The sequence below is a fragment of the Podarcis pityusensis genome (genome assembly GCF_964106645.2).
Source record: "Podarcis pityusensis genome assembly, chromosome: 2".
In the NCBI taxonomy this organism is placed as follows: Eukaryota; Metazoa; Chordata; class Lepidosauria; order Squamata; family Lacertidae; genus Podarcis; species Podarcis pityusensis.
The window spans coordinates 58,145,373-58,164,926 of NC_138029.1; the positions used below are offsets into that span (position 1 = coordinate 58,145,373).

General features: G+C 43.6%; 1 protein-coding gene across 3 annotated transcripts in view; it reads right to left on the reverse strand.

Annotated features, from left to right (window-relative positions):
- FSTL4 (follistatin like 4) overlaps window positions 1-19,554 on the reverse strand; it is a 375,555-nt gene that overhangs the window by 239,699 nt on the left and 116,302 nt on the right. The gene's annotated exons all lie outside the window — the stretch shown is intronic.

Below are 19,554 nucleotides of genomic sequence, written 5' to 3' on the forward strand. Positions count from 1 at the left end.
CTGAGTAACAAGGGAACACTTCTTTTGCCGCAACATACTTTAATAGCCAAAATACTTTTCCAAAGCTGTGTCAGACAGATATCACAGAGACTGTGTCACCATTTTCACCCACTGTGCTCCACATATTCACTGAGGACATGATGGAAGGCTTCATTCATTGGCACCACCCCAATGCCAACCTGCCCAACAGTCCCAACCTATGACCGACATGGGTTCAGTGAAGATCTGATCAGATAGCCTATGTGCTGACAGAGAACATGTGGAGGGCACTGTGTGAAAAGAGCCTCTTGCATGCAGCCTGCCAAGTCTTTGGTTAGTGCCTATATATTATTTACTTGATGATTTTAAAAGTTGAATTCATTAGCCATATGCATAGACCACCTTTCTAGTAGATCTCTTTGCTAGACAGCTCTTTGACTTAGAAGTTAGGTTCCACTTTCCAGAATAGGTTCCAGAATAGTCTCTTGAACTATTCTGGGCCAAGACTCACCGTTAACAGTGACAGACAAGCAACCTGGCTCCTTTGTCATTCCCCCATCTGCATGCTTAATAGTTCTTCAGCATTTCAATCATTAAAACATTTCTGACATTTAAAGGCTGCAATGTCAGCATATTTACAAGGGATTCAATTTCACTGAGTGGTATCTAACTACCGTGTCCCATCAGTGTAAGGATTTCTGCCTCTGCAATAGGACTCCCTCCCCCTTCCACTGTGCATGCCAAATCTGCTCCAGAGGGTTGGGAGAACCCCTAGAACAGATGTAGAGGGGCATGCAGAAATCCTTGCACTGATAGAATGAGAGTGCTATGTTGGATTCCTCCTGTTGAACCTACCCCAGGACTTCTGAAGAAACATGTGCATGATCATGTTGCACGTCTTTTTGAAAAGACACAGAATTGTGTTTGTACTTAATACATTGAGTTGGTCTAGAGGCTGCAAACTGGTGCAAAACACTGAGACTAGGCTGCTGATGAGGACAGATTATTGCTCAAATGTTTGTGCTGGCTGCCCATATGCTACCAGGTCAGCCTCAATGTTCCTGTGTAAAATTATAAGGTCATCAATCTCAAGAACCACCTGAGTTCTTCAGGGCATTCACTGTACTGTATTGGACCGCCCATTGCTAGTATAAGTAGCTTATATCCACCAGGAACTGTGTGTTCAGTATTGTGGACCCAATTTTATGGAACTCTTTCCCACTTGAGGTCAGAAGGGCCTCCCTGTTGAACATCTGGCATCTACTGAAGGCTTTATTCCTTCCATTGAGCATTTTAACTGATTTCTGATTTTATATTTTAAACTGATTTTTTATATTTACTGTATTGAATTACTTGTACACCCCTTAGAGACTATTGGGTGGAATTCAGCATAATGCTAGGTAGGGTATGTACGTAGAGAATGAGATTTGCTTGCAAAACCATACTTCCACCCAGCACTCCAGAACAGATTTAAGGGGTATAGGAAGGATGAGAGGGACAGAAGTCCTATTGTCTGAGTGGGCAATGCATTCTATGCATGCCAGCAACTGAGCTGAATCCCACCCGCTGTAATTAAGTGGTAGATAAATTGTTGAAATAAATAATGAATAAACAGGTGGCTAAGCCATGTGACAAACTAAAGCCTCAGTGATTAAATAATTACAACATAGCAACCTCGTGATTTCAATAAAGTTGTGTCTGTATACTCAGCAATGTGCTTGATATCAATAGGAAACTTTTGTTCGTAAAGTGAAAAGATTATTGTGTTCTGAACAGCATAAAACTGGTGTCACAAAACCAGACAAGGTCACATTGGGTTCTTTGAGGCAGGCTAGCCAATGAAGTGCCCCCCAAATGTTGTTGGACCACAACTCCCATCAGGCCCACCAGCATGGCTGATAAGGGATGATGGGAATTGTAGTCCAACAACATCTGGAGGGCACTGCATTGGCTACACCTGCTTTAATGTAATGAAGACTAATTAGGAGGCATTCAACTGACAATGGGCACACTCTATCGTTGGATGAGTTTCCAAGGATGAAAATTTAGGTTGGATACACATAGCAGTTTGAAGACATTTGACTGTGACATGACAGCCATACATACATATTGTTTATTTTGGCATTCTCTTGTTACTGTTCAAATGGTTTCTGAAGCACTTCTAACATTCACAAAACTTGTTTGACTAGAGATTAAGGCTGAACAAAATAAGCTGTATGCAGACAGCACTAATTGGCTCTATCATATCACCTTAAGAGTTTGGGAAAAGATTGCCTCCAACCTTTTTTGTCCAGGAGATATTGACCAGGTTTAGACATGTTGACATGTATATCATGCAGGTTCTCATGTTCATATTTATACCAGGGTTTATACACAGGTTCATATTTATGCCATTTGATTCCTGTATCTTTCAGGTAGTGCCATAAAAGATTGGATGACACTGAAATCCTAACCAAAAAAAATTGTTAGTCTCTAATAATGTGGGACCTGATGTTTCAGAGAGCAGAAGGCTTACAGCTATTAGTAGAAATGGATACAGAAAAGGATTTCCCAATGAAGGTACTGTTCAAAAATTAATAACTAGCATTTTACTCAATTATCCAAGTTTTTCGAAATTAGAAGATTACTGTGCAACGTTAATTGTAATAAGCATAATGTAGAGCATTACAAAAGCATGTTGCAAAAGGACTAATCACAACAGAAAGGTTAGTTTGCAATTTACTGCAAGCTTTAATCCTTCTGTTGTTACTGCATTATCATCTTTTCCACCATTATAATGTAGTGCAAAAATGCTTCCATGCCGAAGGTTGGGGGCTCCAAAGCCCCTGCCGCCTGAAGTGAGTTATAATATGGAAATGCAACATCAGTCAACAGCTTTATATGTAAAAAATGAAAACAAAATCCCACGTTTCCTCCAGCTGTAGTTAAAGCTTAATTTTGAACACTGTAGATTCAAAGGCAAGGAATCTGTTATTGGAGGATTAACTTCTCTACTCAATAGCTTATTAAAATTCCCACCAACCTTGGCAGGCTGAGAAATATTGACATTTTTTCTTGAATCATAATAAACTAGAAGGTCAAAGTGTCTCCAAGTGGCATAAAAATTACAGTCCCTAAGTGGCATATCTGAATATCCTTTATTCACTTTACTAATTGTTCAGCATGCCCCTGCAACAATATCCATGGGACTGCTAATACTGTAACCTGTGCATGGCTTGACTTCAAAGGTCATTTACAATTACAGTGTATACTGTACATTTGTCAGAACACATTGTCCCAGTGCTAAAGCACAAAAGCCCTGCAGAAAAAAATCAGCACAGCTAACAGTCATATAAAGGGCTCTATTTTAAAAGAGAACTGTGGGCACTCAAACTTGATTTTGGTTGGGTTGTAGACTTGGGACATTCTGTCCATGGGAGTCTCACACTCTGATTTAAAAAAAATAAATCCAAAAAAGCTCCCAGGACATATTTGGACCCTCACTCCATTCCTTCCTCTTCTCTCTGATAACTGTACCCTCTGCTTCCCTGGATTTCATTTACCTGCACTATTCCATAAAGTGTACTTGATGGTGCTACATCATCATTGGTGATGATAATGAGGATGATGATAGAAGCAAACTCCTAACATGATTCATCACATGTTGGCATGACCAAGAAGCAGAACCCAGAAGGAAGCTATGCTGTTAGGAACAACGTTGACTCTCAGTGGTTAGTGCTATCAGGAAGCAGGCTAAGCCACTACCCAAATAGTGGCTCAAGTGCATGCAGTCTTTACTTGCCCTACCCCATGAGTGAATGACTGTTATTCACCCCAACTGGGAAACTCAAGCTAAACTAAAGCACTGCATTAGGAAAACCACTGTGGTAAGGACAAAGGTTCCTTTCACCTGATTGACATGGAGGCGCCCCTCACATAGGAAGGAGGAGCAGAGCCACACCACTGCCCCTGATGTCATGCACCTCTATCTGACCCTGTTTGCTCATGACCACATATTGAGCATGGATGTCTGAGGAGATGCCGTGTCCTGTAATTCCAGTTCCTGATGAAGGCTATGCCTGTAGTGGGCCATTTGGCATATAATATGTGCACAGTGGGGTCATGTGGCCTCAGGGACAGGGCAAGCAGCACAACTCCACTGTCTCTTTCCGTGTACAGACTTCACAAGTACAGTGGTAACTCAGGTTAAGAACTTAATTCGTTCTGGAGGTCCTTTCTTAACCTGAAACTGTTCTTAACCTGAAGCACCACTTTAGCTAATGGGGCCTCCTGCTGCCGCCACGCCGCCGAAGCATGATTTCTGTTCTCATCCTGAAGCAAAGTTCTTAACCTGAAGCACTATTTCTGGGTTAGCAGAGTCTGTAACCTGAAGTATCTGTAACCCGAGGTACCACTGTAATGTGTGAATGGAGTTGGAGCTCTGCATCTCTCTGCACACCCCTCACCCACTGAACTAGTGAATTAACCGCTAGGTAACAAAATGGCATTGTATCCAGATAGAGAGATGCTAATTTTCAGCCTGGTAAGGACTAGCAATTTGCAGAATGCGGCAATGCTCACTTGAGAATAAAAATCAATAGAGGGGCATGCTTTGCTGAGGAGGGGTGGATCATGGGGATTTATATCCACACAGTCAAAATTGCAAATATCAAAATCTGACCTTGGAATTCAACATGTAAGCACTTAAGTCTGAGTTCCTGCTGCATAAGGAACAGCTAGCCCCAATGCTCAGCGGCATTATTCAACCCATGTTTCCCTGAGCTCTTTGGCAAGGACATGCTAGAGAGGATTATTAGACTTCGGCAAATTAATATTTGTATAGTCCTTTGAAGAGCTAAAGCACCACACAAGAATTATCAGTCAGTGTTCAGTTCAGGCAAGAGAAACAATAGACAGGCTTCAGCTGCGAATGAGTCAATACGAGAAAAGCCCCAAGGCATTTCCCATTTAGAAACACAGCTCTCTCTTCCCATTAATATAATTTGATATTTTTACTAATACACGGGATGTCACTGAATGCTATTCAAAGTTACAGAAAAGGATTCCTCACAGTGGCAAATAGCAGCCGCAGTCGGTTTGGCACAAAGCCATGCCTGCTATCCATTTAGGATCCAGTTGTGTAATTACTTGGGACTTGCTGCAGTGTTCATTATCTGGAATGTGTGGTTGTAGGAATATAAAGAATTGTGCCAATGAGTAACTGTTTGCAGGGGCTAAGCCTTATTTATCTGCGCCAGTGGGCAGATTCACGGTGGGGCTCTAAATAAAGCAATAAACCAAATCTGTTGTAGTGCTAGTCTGATAGTATTTTAGCACATGCTTTGGTTATGTACATTTGGCAAAGGCTCAGCTCCAAGTTCCTCAGCCTAGTGAAAGGCATCAAACCATCTATTTGTAACAGAGTGCTTGTGATTAAGAAGGCTGTCACTCAGAGAGCATCTAGAGGCACTGTTGTTCTTCACCAAATCCATTTAATTTGTGCCCTGGTGATTTAAAATAATGCTTCTAATGCTGCAATTCTATGTACACTTAAGGGGATTTAGTCAGTAGCAAGCCACACATAGGAAACGCTGTCAAATATAGTGGGATTTGCTTCTGAATAAATAGTCCTACGACTGAGCTCTTAGAGGCAAACTAGACAGCATTAATTGGGCAAATGGAACGCAATTATCACATACTGTTTGTTATGTAAAGAGCAGCTGCAGGCAAGCTGGAGCAATGTCCTGGTCCTGGTTTTGGCCCTGGGGGATGGGGAGGGGGGTGAGAAATCAGTTCTCCACAGTTGCTATTTGCATTTCTAGGGAAGCCTCCACAGCGGCAACTTTGGACATGAATCTTCTGCAGGTACGTTAGCAGAGAAAGAAAGAGTTAACTTCCCTGCCTCACAGTCCTGAGAGGCGTCCCTGTGGCTGTTACATCCCGGATTACCCAGGGTTCCAGGATCTGGGTGGCCTGTGCATGAAGTGTTAAATGTGTGAAGGATTCCCCACCTTTGACAGCCATTGTAGTGAATAGACTGGAGAGGCAGCACTGGGCGGACCTGTTTCCCATGGGCTCAGGGCTAAAACCATGGACCAGAAGCCCCTCTTTATACTCACTTTCCCTCTCTCTTTGAACAATATTATCTAGGGGCTATAGAATATCACAGGGATGGGGGACCTGTCCCCTTCTATGTTGGACTCCCATCAGGCCCAGCCAGCATGATCAGTGGGGTCAGGGAGGGTGGAACTTCATTGCGCAATAGCATCTTGTTTCCCTCACCCCAGCCTGAACCATGCATTGCTCCTCCAATCAAAGCTGCCTTCCTGGTATGCTACTTGATATTTGCTACTCTTCTCATCTGATCCCATCCTCTCCTGCAAGCCTACTCAGGCTTAGCAGCATGCATCAACTCCCATGATCCTTATCCAATGTTCATGCCATGGGCGAAATTGTAAAACAGACAATAGCTGAGGTAGAGGGGAATGGGAAAATAGCGTATAGCATGTTGCCTACAAGCTGGCTTTGTTTTGAGCTGTTCTTTAGTCAAATAGGTTCCCCCCTTCTTTTCAAATAAAGGATCCACACAAATAAGCTATTTTGGAGCGAAATACTGCTTTGCATTCCCAACATGGCAAACCACACTACAAAGAACAGCCTCATAAGAGGACTTCTCAAAAGCACTCTTAATTAACACACAGGTGAGTAATAGCTTCCGACTAAACATTTGACCTTGGTCATCTGGTACATTAAGCAAAGTAGCTCCAAAGGCATGTTCTTTCATGTGATTGCTATTTACAACAATGCCTGTCTGTTAAAAACATATGGCTGTCCAAAGAAGACTTGACTGCCTAAAAAGAAATTTCTAAGGCTCATCAGCCAAGGCGAACTGAAGGATCTCTCAGGTCACTTCTCAGCTTCTGAGACGACGACAAAATTCAGGATGTAGTTCACTAATTAAACAAGCCGCTCATCAACATTTCTCTCGTGTTATTAAAGCTGAATGAATTCCCCACTCTGGCAAGGAGTATAAAAAACAGTAATGGAAAAGGTAATCAAGTGAAACTACTAGCTAACTGCTTGGAGGATTTATGAGCCCACCATGCTGCATAAAAAAGATATAATTCGTTTAATTTATTAGTCATAAAGAAAGTAATTTACTTTGGTTAAAAACTGATCATCTTACAAAACAAGCCACTTTTTGACACTAATTAAATTTACCAAATATGGCCGAAGACTGGAGGTACTATATTATATTAACATTAGTGTGACAGGAGAAGAAGTCTATTTGTCTCCCTTGTGAACTGCTCCTGGTGATCACATGAATTCAGGTTAGAAATAAGTGATGTATAGACATTAGGAGGAAGAAGTCTGTGAAGCTATGGTTTTCCTTGATATTAAATTCAATGGACATGATCTAGCCAAAGCTACTTAGCTCTGGTAGATTTCAGTTGGTCAGCTAAGTGCACATTCCTGTTCCCCACTGAAGTCAATGAGATTTCAAAGTGCTTAACTTTGGCTTTTGATCATGCACATTTCATCAGTATCCTTTAATACACAAAACACAGTACACTGCTAAACTCAATTTCCAATATTTTCAAAGGTTTTATGTTTTTTTATAACCGTACTATGGTATACATTGTCACCTCTCTTTAAAAAATCTATTCTCTACTGCAGTTTCAATGCAAAATTTCCGATTGGCTGAACTTCCAGTAAGTTTAATGGGAGTTAAACCTCCTGCAGAATTTACTAGCAGGTTTTATTTTTAAATGCATCTCCACGATCATGAGAACTATAAATTTCCTTTTAAAGATGCAGATAGCTCAGATAGCTGAGTTTAGGAATGTGAATTCTGCATCAGACATCTTACTGAGTACAGAACCTTTCATATGCAGAATCATAGGACACTAACAGTTCAGATTATAATGGTTAGGGTACGTTCTGCAGTTTCTCTAGCTGTGAGTGTCTCTAGCTGTATATTCAGTAAATATGCAGGTTACAATCCATTCCCATAAAAAATATATGAATGCTATGGCAGTGATTTCAGTGTTTTATGGCTTGCATAGATCACATCTAGGCCATCAAAATGCTATCAAGCATGAATTACACATTAATTACCTGTGAAGAATAGTAAGTAAATTTAAATATCCTGCATGCCCCCATCGTATTGAGCAAGTATAATTTACTTTGCTTGTAAGGATAATAAACTAGCAGATCTGATAAGGGAGCTTCCTCCTTCCCTTAGCAATGCATATTTATGATCTATTCCTCAGGTAAATTTATACTTTGAAGCAATATAAATTTAGTCATATGCTAATTCAGCTCGGTTGCTCTTCAGCTAGCAAACCAAAGTATGCATTTTTGTCACTGCAGTATGACGGGTTTGGCATAATTTCTAAGGGGTGCTTAAGTCCAACTCAGCAGGCAAACGGTGCTGATTTCTCATATTTGTTGTACATGTGAGGAAGGATTTGGAGACGGTTTCTCCCCCGCCCTCTTTTTCTTGCAACAAGAATCCCTTGTTTAGAAGAAAAATTTCTTTCTGCTTTATATTGCATAAGCTTACACCAAGTTAGCCTCTGCATAAACACCTTGTAGTCCTGGAAAGACTAATGGGTTCTTTTAAAACAACAACCACAAACCAAGTGCAGCCCACTCTTTTAGCTGATGAAGTCTGGAGGTCATGCACATTTTTCAGGCACATTATCTAAAGAGGACATAGAGGAGGACACCAACGTGTCAGAATTCCACTGGAAAGAGATAACACAGGTCTCAGAGGAGAATGACAGAGTGTTATTGGCCCCCATATTAATTTTAGGACACTCTGGGAATTGGAATAGGAGGACAGCATGCCTGATTTATAACCAGGGAATACAGCTTGAAAAACTGGGTGAGATTAAGCTAGAAATATTTTAGTCATAGTGCAGAAGTTTATGCATGAAAATCTCCTAACCAGATACATTCATCTACGGTGGGCTAACATAACAGATTGTCTAGATCAGTGGTTCCAAAACATTTCTTCTCACAGACCACTCAAAAATTGCTGAAGGTCTGGCAGACCACGTAAGGATTTTCTTTTGCCTGTTGTAGCAAATGTAATGCACAGTGCTGGATGCAGAATTATTTTTAATTGCGTTTTTAGTGCTTCTTTTTATTTCCTAGGTTTTGTATTTTGTTGTATCACAATTTGAATTCTATGGAATTCTAATACAATAAAATACAATGTTAAGGAATAAAAGCAATAAAAATACAATTAAAAATTAATATGACTTTAATGCTATCAGTGTGCCGTCTTCCATCTTTAATCACAAATCTGCAGATATGACCACCTGAATGACGCTCATGGACCACTGGTGGTCCAGAGACCATAGTTGGGGAATTGAGGTTGGAGTGAAAGGAAGGTAGAATGAATGACTGACAGGCAGACAAAGCTTATGTGAGGGAGAGCAGAACTGGATAACGTCATAGTGGTAACACAGATAAGGCAATAACATTAATTCACATGATATTCATGGAGGATAAAGGCCATGCTGTCAGTGGCTACTAAAATCTAAAATCTTATTGTTTTAATGTTTTTAGTTGTTTTTAATGTTTTAAATATGTTTTTTATTTGATATTTTATTGTTCCTTTTCTTGGATGTGTGCTTCCTCAGGCTCCCTTAGGGATAGAAATTTAAGAAATAAATAAGTAGATAAAGGCAGAGCTACAACTACCTTTTCATGTGAATACTGAGGTGATATAACTGGATTGTCATCTGTGGGAAGGACACTCTCTCTTAGAACTTAATTTTAATGCTAGGCACCTAAATTTAAAGCTTAGTTGACCACCCAATGAGCCCATTAAGTAATCTAATGTCTGTATATTTTTCTTAGTTAGGCCTTGTCAGGACATTGGAGGACGTTGCAAGAAATAAAGAAATGCCCAGTTATCTGTGCTTTAGGGTATGGATCACAGTGAAGTTGGGAATTGAGCGATTAGAGCTAAAGATCTCTAAATGCTTCTAAAAGCATGATATGAAATCCCTGTAGGCGACTGCTCAAAGCTGGGCTTGTTGAATCTCATTTCTTTCATTACCTCTTTCCTGCAGCCCCAGGCTTTGCCTCTTAATCCCAAGGCCATCCTTCTTTTTTCTCTTCTTCTTCTGTTGCCTTTTACCCTTTGACCACTGCAGTGAATGCTTACACTCTGAGGCCTATTCTAAAAGATGAGCGAGATCAATAGTTCAGCGTCACGCACCCATTGCTTCAGTGAGATTCCTTTAGCAGAAACCGTGCACAAAATTTGTGGTGCAATGATGAAATAAATGTCCAAATAACATATCAGTTATCACGGCCATTCTTTAAACGCTGAGTCCAGTACAAATAGTCAGATGTCATCTGAGATGTTGTCTCAATCTTTTAAAAGCTATTTCTCTATTAATATCTGCATCTACTGCCTAACCTTGAAAGTTAACTACTGCAAGATAGCCTTAACACCCACTTACATTGTAGCCTTAACTCCCCCCTACCGCCGCTGCACAATATTTTTGAGGGATCAATGATTCCTCCATTTCTTTTATATTTCTCAAAGGGAATTTTGTCTCTCTCAATTTTTTCTGAACTTGTGGAATGTGGTGACTGAAGACTGTGAGGTGAGTTGCCTAGGGTCTGGACCAGGGGTAGGCAACCTAAGGCCCGGGGGCTGGATGCGGCCCAATCACCTTCTCAATCCAGCCTGCGGATAGTCCAGGAATCAGTGTGTTTTTACATGAGTAAAATGTGTGCTTTTATTTAAAATGCACCTCTGAGTTATTTGTGGGGCATAGGAATTCATTCATTAATTTTTTTCAAAATATATTCCGGCCCACCACATGGTCTGAGGGACGGTGGATCGGCCCACCGCTGAAAAAGATTGCTGACCCCTGGTCATTTTTATCCGATAAAGAAAACAATGCCCGACCTGAATTTGGAGCAAATGATTCAGCAAAGGAAACACAGCCCAGAATAACTAAGGAGATAGTACAAGAATACTTGGCTAGTTTAGATGTATTCAAGTCTCCAGGGCCAGATGAACTGCATCCAAGAGTATTAAAAGAACTGGCAGATGTGATCTCAGAACCACTGGCAGTCATCTTTGAGAATTCCTGGAGAACAGGTGAAGTCCCGGCAGACTGGAGGAGGGCAAATGTTGTCCCTATTTTCAAAAAGGGGAAAAGAGAAGACCCAAATAATTACCGCCCAGTCAGTCTGACATCAATACCAGGGAAGATTCTGGAGCAGATCATTAAGCAAACAGTCTGTGAGCACCTAGAAAGGAATGCTGTGATCACCAATAGTCAGCATGGATTTCTGAAAAATAAGTCATGTCAGACTAACCTGATCTCGTTTTTTGACAGAATTACAAGCCTGGTAGATGAAGGGAACGCAGTGGATGTAGCCTACCTTGATTTCAGCAAGGCATTTGACAAGGTGCCTCACGATATCCTTGTAAAGAAGCTGGTAAAATGTGGTCTTGACTATGCTACCACTCAGTGGATTTGTAACTGGCTGACTGACCGAACCCAAAAGGTGCTCATCAATGGTTCCTCTTCATCCTGGAGAAGAGTGACTAGTGGGGTGCCACAGGGTTCTGTCTTGGGCCCGGTCTTATTCAACATCTTTATCAACGACTTGGATGATGGACTCAAGGGCATCCTGATCAAATTTGCAGATGACACCAAACTGGGAGGGGTGGCTAATACCCCGGAGGACAGGATCACACTTCAAAACGACCTTGACAGATTAGAAAACTGGGCCAAAACAAACAAGATGAATTTTAACAGGGAGAAATGTAAAGTATTGCACTTGGGCAAAAAAAATGAGAGGCACAAATACAAGATGGGTGACACCTGGCTTGAGAGCAGTACATGTGAAAAGGATCTAGGAGTCTTGGTTGACCACAAACTTGACATGAGCCAACAGTGTGACGCGGCAGCTAAAAAAGCCAATGCAATTCTGGGCTGCATCAATAGGAGTATAGCATCTAGATCAAGGGAAGTAATAGTGCCACTGTATTCTGCTCTGGTCAGACCTCACCTGGAGTACTGTGTCCAGTTCTGGGCACCACAGTTCAAGAAGGACACTGACAAACTGGAACGTGTCCAGAGGAGGGCAACCAAAATGGTCAAAGGCCTGGAAACGATGTCTTATGAGGAACGGCTAAGGGAGCTGGGCATGTTTAGCCTGGAGAAGAGGAGGTTAAGGGGTGATATGATAGCCATGTTCAAATATATAAAAGGATGTCACATAGAGGAGGGAGAAAGGTTGTTTTCTGCTGCTCCAGAGAAGCGGACACAGAGCAATGGATCCAAATTACAAGAAAGAAGATTCCACCTAAACATTAGGAAGAACTTCCTGACAGTAAGAGCTGTTCGACAGTGGAATTTGCTGCCAAGGAGTGTGGTGGAGTCTCCTTCTTTGGAGGTCTTTAAGCAGAGGCTTGACAACCATATGTCAGGAGTGCTCTGATGGTGTTTCCTGCTTGGCAGGGGGTTGTACTCGATGGCGCTTGTGGTCTCTTCCAACTCTATGATTCTATGATTCTACATAAGCAGGAAAAGAAGCCACTTTGCAGCTTACCTGGTCCACACACCCAGATTTTGAGAGATATAGTGAATCACATGAGCCTCCCTCAACCCTAGTTGTTGTGGCTAGTTGGGACTCAAGCATACAAGTACACTGCTTCTATATAATAGTTTATGTCGTTTTCTTATGTTATCATATTCAGGGCACTAATGATTGTTCAGTCCCAATTAAGCAAAGAGGGGCATGTTTTGGGGTTGCCTTAGAGATTCTTGCCTTAGAGAATTCCTGCGGAGCATTCATAATTTGTGTAGAGTTCCTATGTAATGTTTGACTAATGTCCAGACCATAGAATAGAATCATAGAATCATAGAGTTGGAAGAGACCACAAGGGCCATCGAGTCCAACCCCCTGCCAAGCAGGAAACACCATCAGAGCACTCCTGACATATGGTTGTCAAGCCTCTGCTTAAAGACCTCCAAAGAAGGAGCCATTGCTCCGTGTCTGCTTCTCTGGAGCAGCAGAAAACAACCTTTCTCCCTCCTCTATGTGACATCATTTTATATATTTGAACATGGCTATCATATCACTCCTTAACCTCCTCTTCTCCAGGCTAAACATGCCCAGCTCCCTTAGCCGTTCCTCATACGGCATCGTTTCCAGGCCTTCGACCATTTTGGTTGCCCTCCTCTGGACACGTTCCAGTTTGTCAGTGTCCTTCTTGAACTGTGGTGCCCAGAACTGGACACAGTACTCCAGGTGAGGTCTGACCAGAGCAGAATACAGTGGCACTATTACTTCCCTTGATCTAGATGCTATACTCCTATTGATGCAGCCCAGAATTGCATTGGCTTTTTTAGCTGCCGCGTCACACTGTTGGCTCATGTCAAGTTTGTGGTCAACCAAGACTCCTAGATCCTTTTCACATGTACTGCTCTCAAGCCAGGTGTCACCCATCTTGTATTTGTGCCTCTCATTTTTTTTGCCCAAGTGCAATACTTTACATTTCTCCCTGTTAAAATTCATCTTGTTTGTTTTGGCCCAGTTCTCTAATCTGTCAAGGTCGTTTTGAAGTGTGATCCTGTCCTCTGGGGTGTTAGCCACCCCTCCCAGTTTGGTGTTGTCAGGGGTTCAGGGACAGAGGCACAGGGTAGGCAGGAGATGGAGAGCGATGGGGATGAATCCCAGGACAGCGAGGAAGAGGATGACAATGACTCTAGAGATTCCATGAGTCTTTCCAGCGAATCAGAGGATTCCCAGAAGGGGGCGCCGGTGGTCAAGGCCAGGGGAGCCCCAGGGGGGACGTGTCAGGAGCAGGGGGCCAGCGGGGGATCCCAAAGTGGCAGCTGGGCGTCAGGACCAGCCTCCCCGCCAGAGTGCAGCGAAGGGGGTGGAGGTTCCAGTGTATCAGGGGAGGCGGCTCCGGCAGTAGAGAAAGGAGGGAGGTCGGAGCAAGCCACCCTCCCGGAAGGGGAGGGGAGTAGTGAAGGGAGTAGCGTAGCTGTCAAAAGGAAAGTTAGAGGTTGGGCGCGCGCGCCAAGTTCAAATGTAGAGGCGCGCGGAAGTACAGGGAGCCCGGAGGAGGGGCCAGGTCCCAAAGCCCGCAGGAGGGGGCAAGAGCAGTCTGATTCCGCGTCGGAGGAATCCAGGAGGGGCGAAACCCCAGCGGGCAGAAAGACCCTGCGGAAAAGGAAAGAGAGAAAGAGGTGGAGCAGCGCAAGCCTCTTAAACTGGTGCAGGGGAGGGACGGATTCAGAAGGGACTTCAGCGGTCTAAGCCTAACAGACGTAGGGCTGCGCGCCTCGGATCTGAAGCAAACAATGAACTGCAATAAACACTTTTGTATATAAGAAAAGAAAGGCGTTGGTCTTTTGTGAGCTGAGACTTGAGGCAGCCCTGACAGGTGTCATCTGCAAATTTGATCAGGATGCCCTTGAGTCCATCATCCAAGTCGTTGATAAAGATGTTGAATAAGACCGGGTCCAAGAAGTGTCCCAAAGCCCTGAAAGTCTTGGAAATTGAGGGCAAGTCTAGGAATCCCCTACCCTGCTGCCTCTGGCTCAGCACCCAGAAGCCCAATGGCTTCCCATAGTAGCCCATGCAGAGCTTGTCTGAGGTCTGGGGCAGGAGTCTTGTTAGAATCAGTTTATAAACTCAAACAAAAAGGCAGCTGGTCCCTGGTGGGGGTCCCCAGCCAACTTAGCCCTCCAAGGATTGGGCATGATGCCATGAAATGGCAGGACAGCAGGGATGAGGAAGAGGATAGCGGCGAGGGGTGTAGCCATGACTGGGGCACACTGGGGCAAGCTGGGGGTGGAGGAAGAGAGGTTGGTGTAGAAAGTACTCACAGCATGATGGAGGATGGTGAGGGGATGGGGTTCAGTGCACAGGAACCAGAGCAGCAGGACCCATCTCCCTGTCCATGAACACGGCAGGTTCTGAGGCATAGGGAGAAGAAAGCAGGGTACTCTAGGAAGCTGAAGCAGTCAAGGCCCACAGCCCTGCTCCCTAGCTGGCCAGGTAGGGCTCGCTAGCTCTGAGAGGAGGTGTGTGATTCCTCAGTTGGAGTAGGCTCAGAACAGGTGAGGCTCACTTGCCTCATCAAGCCCAGATGCTGCAATCAGCATGCGAGATATAAAAGGGAAGCAGAGCTGAGGTGCTGTGTCTGCTCAACTTCCTGGGAGCTCTTTGGGAGTGTGTTTGTGTACAACTGACCTTCAGGTGCTCTGAACTCTGGATTGGCTGCAGAGGCAGGAACTGGGCCTGACTGGACTTTGGGCCTGTGGGCCTGTGTGCTAGTATCTGCCTTGGGATTGTGTACCCCAGCGGGACTTGCACATCTACTGAACTATCATGGCTCCCTACCTCGTGTGTCCTCTTTTTCCAGGACATGTACTCTTTTTCCTGGGTAGAGTCGTTATAGCGATCCATAGTTAAAAGTTAGGTAAAGGTAAACGGACCCCTGACCATTAGGTCCAGTCGTGACCGACTCTGGGGTTGCGGCGCTCATCTCGTTTTATTGGCCGAGGGAGCCGGCGTACAGCTTCCGGGTCATGTGGCCAGCAGACCTAAGCCGCTTCTAGTGAACCAGAGCAGCGCACGGAAACGCCGTTTACCTTCCTGTTGGAGCAGTACCTATTTATCTACTTGCACTTTGATGTGCTTTTGAACTGCTAGGTTGGCAGGAGCAGGGACCGAGCAACGGGAACTCACCCCGTCACGGGGATTCGAACCGCTGACCTTCTGACTGGCAAGTCCTAGGCTCTGTGGTTTAACCCACAGCACCACCAGCATCCCTTAGTTAAAAGTAGAAGCTGGCAAATGTGTACTCTTTTTTTGCTCTTCAAAATATGGTAACCCTAACTAAGCGCCATTTAACCCAGCTACTAGGCAGAGTAGGCAAATCAGAAACTCTTCTCATGTTTGGTCTGATCAACAGACAATTTTTACCTGACCCCTCAGTGACCAGATAACTTGCTTTGAAGCACAGGGAGCTTGTGGTGGATGCTGAAACCAGGATTTAAGAAGCAAGTGAAGGGATTTCTAAGTCCTTTCTGGCTCTGTCCTACTCCAACAGCATATGGATGAAACATCTTTTCTGTGGTGGCCCCCCATTTGCGGAATGCTCTCCCCAGGGAGGCTCACCTGACATCTTCATTACATATCTTTAGGCACCAGGCAAAAACTTTCCAATTCTCCCAGGTCTTTGGCTAATTAAACTATCTATGGCATTTTAAACTTTTGGGGTATTGTTTTGTTTGTTATTATGTTATGCAAATTTGTGTTTTTATACTGTAAACCACCCTGTGATCCTTGGATGAAGGGCAGTTTATTAATTTAATAAATAATAATGTGTATTCAGTCCCTTGAGAACAATGTGCTTTCCAGGCAATGGATGCTTGTTCAAACTATTATCACATTTAGAGTGAATGGTATGGCTATCTTCACCCTGTCATAGCCAGATGGGATGGAAAATTGGAACAGTTTTTTTTCTGCCAAACAAGCAAAATGCATAAATAAGCATAGATCATAGCCATGGTCAGAATAATGTAAATAGAGTTTAGGCCCTCTCTCTCCCAGATAGTTTTGCCTAGCCTAGGTGAAGTTATTGCTGACCAAATAAAAACAAAAGCTTCCTAAAACTGAAGACTTCAAAGCTGATTCCTGCTTTTGTAAATGCTTTTAGAAATTCACTGTAGGGATTGTGCTAAGACATTGTGCTGAATCACCACCACCATTCAGATTGCTATAAACATGGGAGCCAGGGGAGCAGTTACTTCACTGACGAAGCCCAGCATAATACTCTAGATGTGAGTGCTACATCATGTTCTAATATACGTTGCCACCTACACAGATTATCTGGCTTTTACTGAATTTATAAATCATGAATGCTCTTTTGACCTTTCTTTCTCCCTTCCTTTGTTTCTCCTCTCTGGACCACACATTGCATTTACCAAAGAAATACTACACAAAATGGCCTCTCCATGGCAAGTGATTCCAATATCAGCATTGAGGACTAGAATGATATACAACATGGATCGCTGCTTTAATAGCACGAGTCTCTGCACTCCTGCCAGTGACCACCAGGAAAGTAGAGCCTTTGTTTGGAAAGATACATCATGCCTCAGAATATCAGTTGCTAGTGAACAAATACCATCTGCCATGGCACAAAGTTGCATGTGGGGTGGCATTGTGTACCACCCTGAGAGACACATGGCATGAGTGCCAGATGTAATGCATGGAAAAAAAGAGCATGTCTTATGGCACTGTGTAAGTTCTGCTCCCTTCTCAGTCTATTCTGCTTCTCACTTGCCCTAAAAGGTGACAAAGTAGACAAGACTGGTAGTCTCTGAGAGGGATTTTTTTTTAATGAGTGGACCTGTGTGGTTTTGAAACAGTATCCTCTCACCACCACCACCACCCTCAACTACCGTATTTTTCGCTCTATAACACGCACCCGACCATAACACGCACGTAGTTTTTAGAGGAGGAAAACAAGAAAAAAAATATTCTAAATGAAACAGTGGATGTATGATTTTTGTGGTTCATGCTGTGGCCACAGACATGTGATCTGACAGTGAGTTTGGAGTAGCCCAATGCAAAAATCCTGAGGATCCATGTGGATCCATGCTTTGTAACCACGTTTTTGCACCACTGCGACCCTAGGCAACAGTGGGTGCGTGATTTTTTTGGTGCAGGCTGTAGCCATGGACATGCTATGTTATCTGATGGTGAATTTGAGGTGACCCAGTGCAAAGATCCTGTGGATCCATGCTTTGTAACCACGTTTTTGCACCATTGCAGCCCCAGGCAACAGTGGGTGCGTGATTTTTTTGGTACAGACCGTAGCCATGGACATGTAATGTGATCTGATGGTGAATTTGGGGTGACCCAATGCAAAAATCCTGAGGATCCATGTGGATCCGTGCTTTGTCACCACGTTTTAAATGGGGAGGGAAGGAAAGCAAAAGTCCCCCCCCCCCCAAGCCAGACAGGATATACGAAGTATGATTTCTTTTTTATTTACGGTATTTCTTTTTTGGCCACCTCTGTCACTGCAACCTTTGCTCTGTGCTTGCACACTTTGGGGCAATAGGGCATGTAACACACTTTTTTTCATCTGCCAAGATGTAGAAAATCAATTTTAATGTCCCTATATAAAATGCCTAGTGAAGCAGAAGGGTATTACATCAGCCACTGTATTAAGGCTAAACGTTTGAAGAACAGCTCTCTATGGGTGGGGGGGGGGGAGACTAAATTCCATTTTCAATCAATTGTTATTGTGGCAGCAATTATCAGTGTATAGCACACAATGAGGAAAAGAACTTTAAAAAATATATATATAAAAAACATTCTCACGTTATACTTCTTCAAAGAAGAGTATTAGGCTTTTAATGAAGGGGAGAGGAGAGATGCTGTAATCTTCCTGGCTCAGGAGATTCTGATTTACCAGCCGCGTGTAGAAAGTATAGATTAAGATATTTGATATACAGCATATAAATCCAGAGATTTCCATGTCTCACTCTGTAATCCAGCCTGCTGTTACTTACGAGCAGGGAAGCAGGGTTTCTCTTCCAAACAAGCATACTGTCTCCCTCCAGCAGTACATTGCTTGGAGAAGCTGTAATTTGGAGGGGGCCTGGGGGCAGGGCTCTCTGCTTTTGGAAAAGAAATGAGAAACCTACCATTGTAAAGCAAAAGTCGTTCCCCCCACCACCACCCAAGCCAGCCCTCTCTCTCTCTCTCTCTCTCCCACCTGCATGCTTTTCGGCTGCCTGCGAGTCCCTAGAGCACGGAGAGGAGGAAGTGGTGGGCTGGAGCCTGCACGCAGTGTGTGTGACTAGGGAAGAATTAGAAGGAAGGACGCGATGCTTTCCTTAACCCTCTGCTTGCCAGGAGGGCAGGGGATTCCCTGCTCTTTGTTGAGTTTGAGCAAACGCAGCAACAGAAGAGGGTGGGCAGTAAGACCCTGAGGCAGAATGCAGGAAAGCTTCTGCCTTCCCTCTTCCCTCCGTCCGCCCGCCCGATCTTATTTTTGCCTATTTTGCCCCTGCGCTTCGGCGAGTCAGCTCCAGGGACCACACATTCGCTCAATAACACGCACAGACATTTCACCTTACTTTTTAGGACAAAAAATCTGCGTGTTATAGAGCGAAATTTACGGTATTTCATAATCCACACATAGTGTCAGTTTAAATACATGGTTATGATCGGCAGTGAAATGAAGTGAAATAAAAGTAGAGAGGTACCCTGATACAAATTTATAGTGATTGAGGATCACATAAATCACCCCTCTTGATTACAGAACCTGTGAAGTAGGGAAAGGATCTTCACTATGGCTTGTGGATTGTGCCCACAGAACAGGAACGCATAAAAAGCCCTGCTCCAAGTTGTTGTGGAATGTGCTACTGATATTTTTGGAACCTGAAGGATAAATTCTCCTGGGGTGGATGTACACAGAGGGGGGTAAACCCGCTGTAAACAAGTCAGAGATTAGATAGTTATAACAAATGGGGGGGGGGGGAACCCTATGGAAAATAGTGTATAAAATTTTCC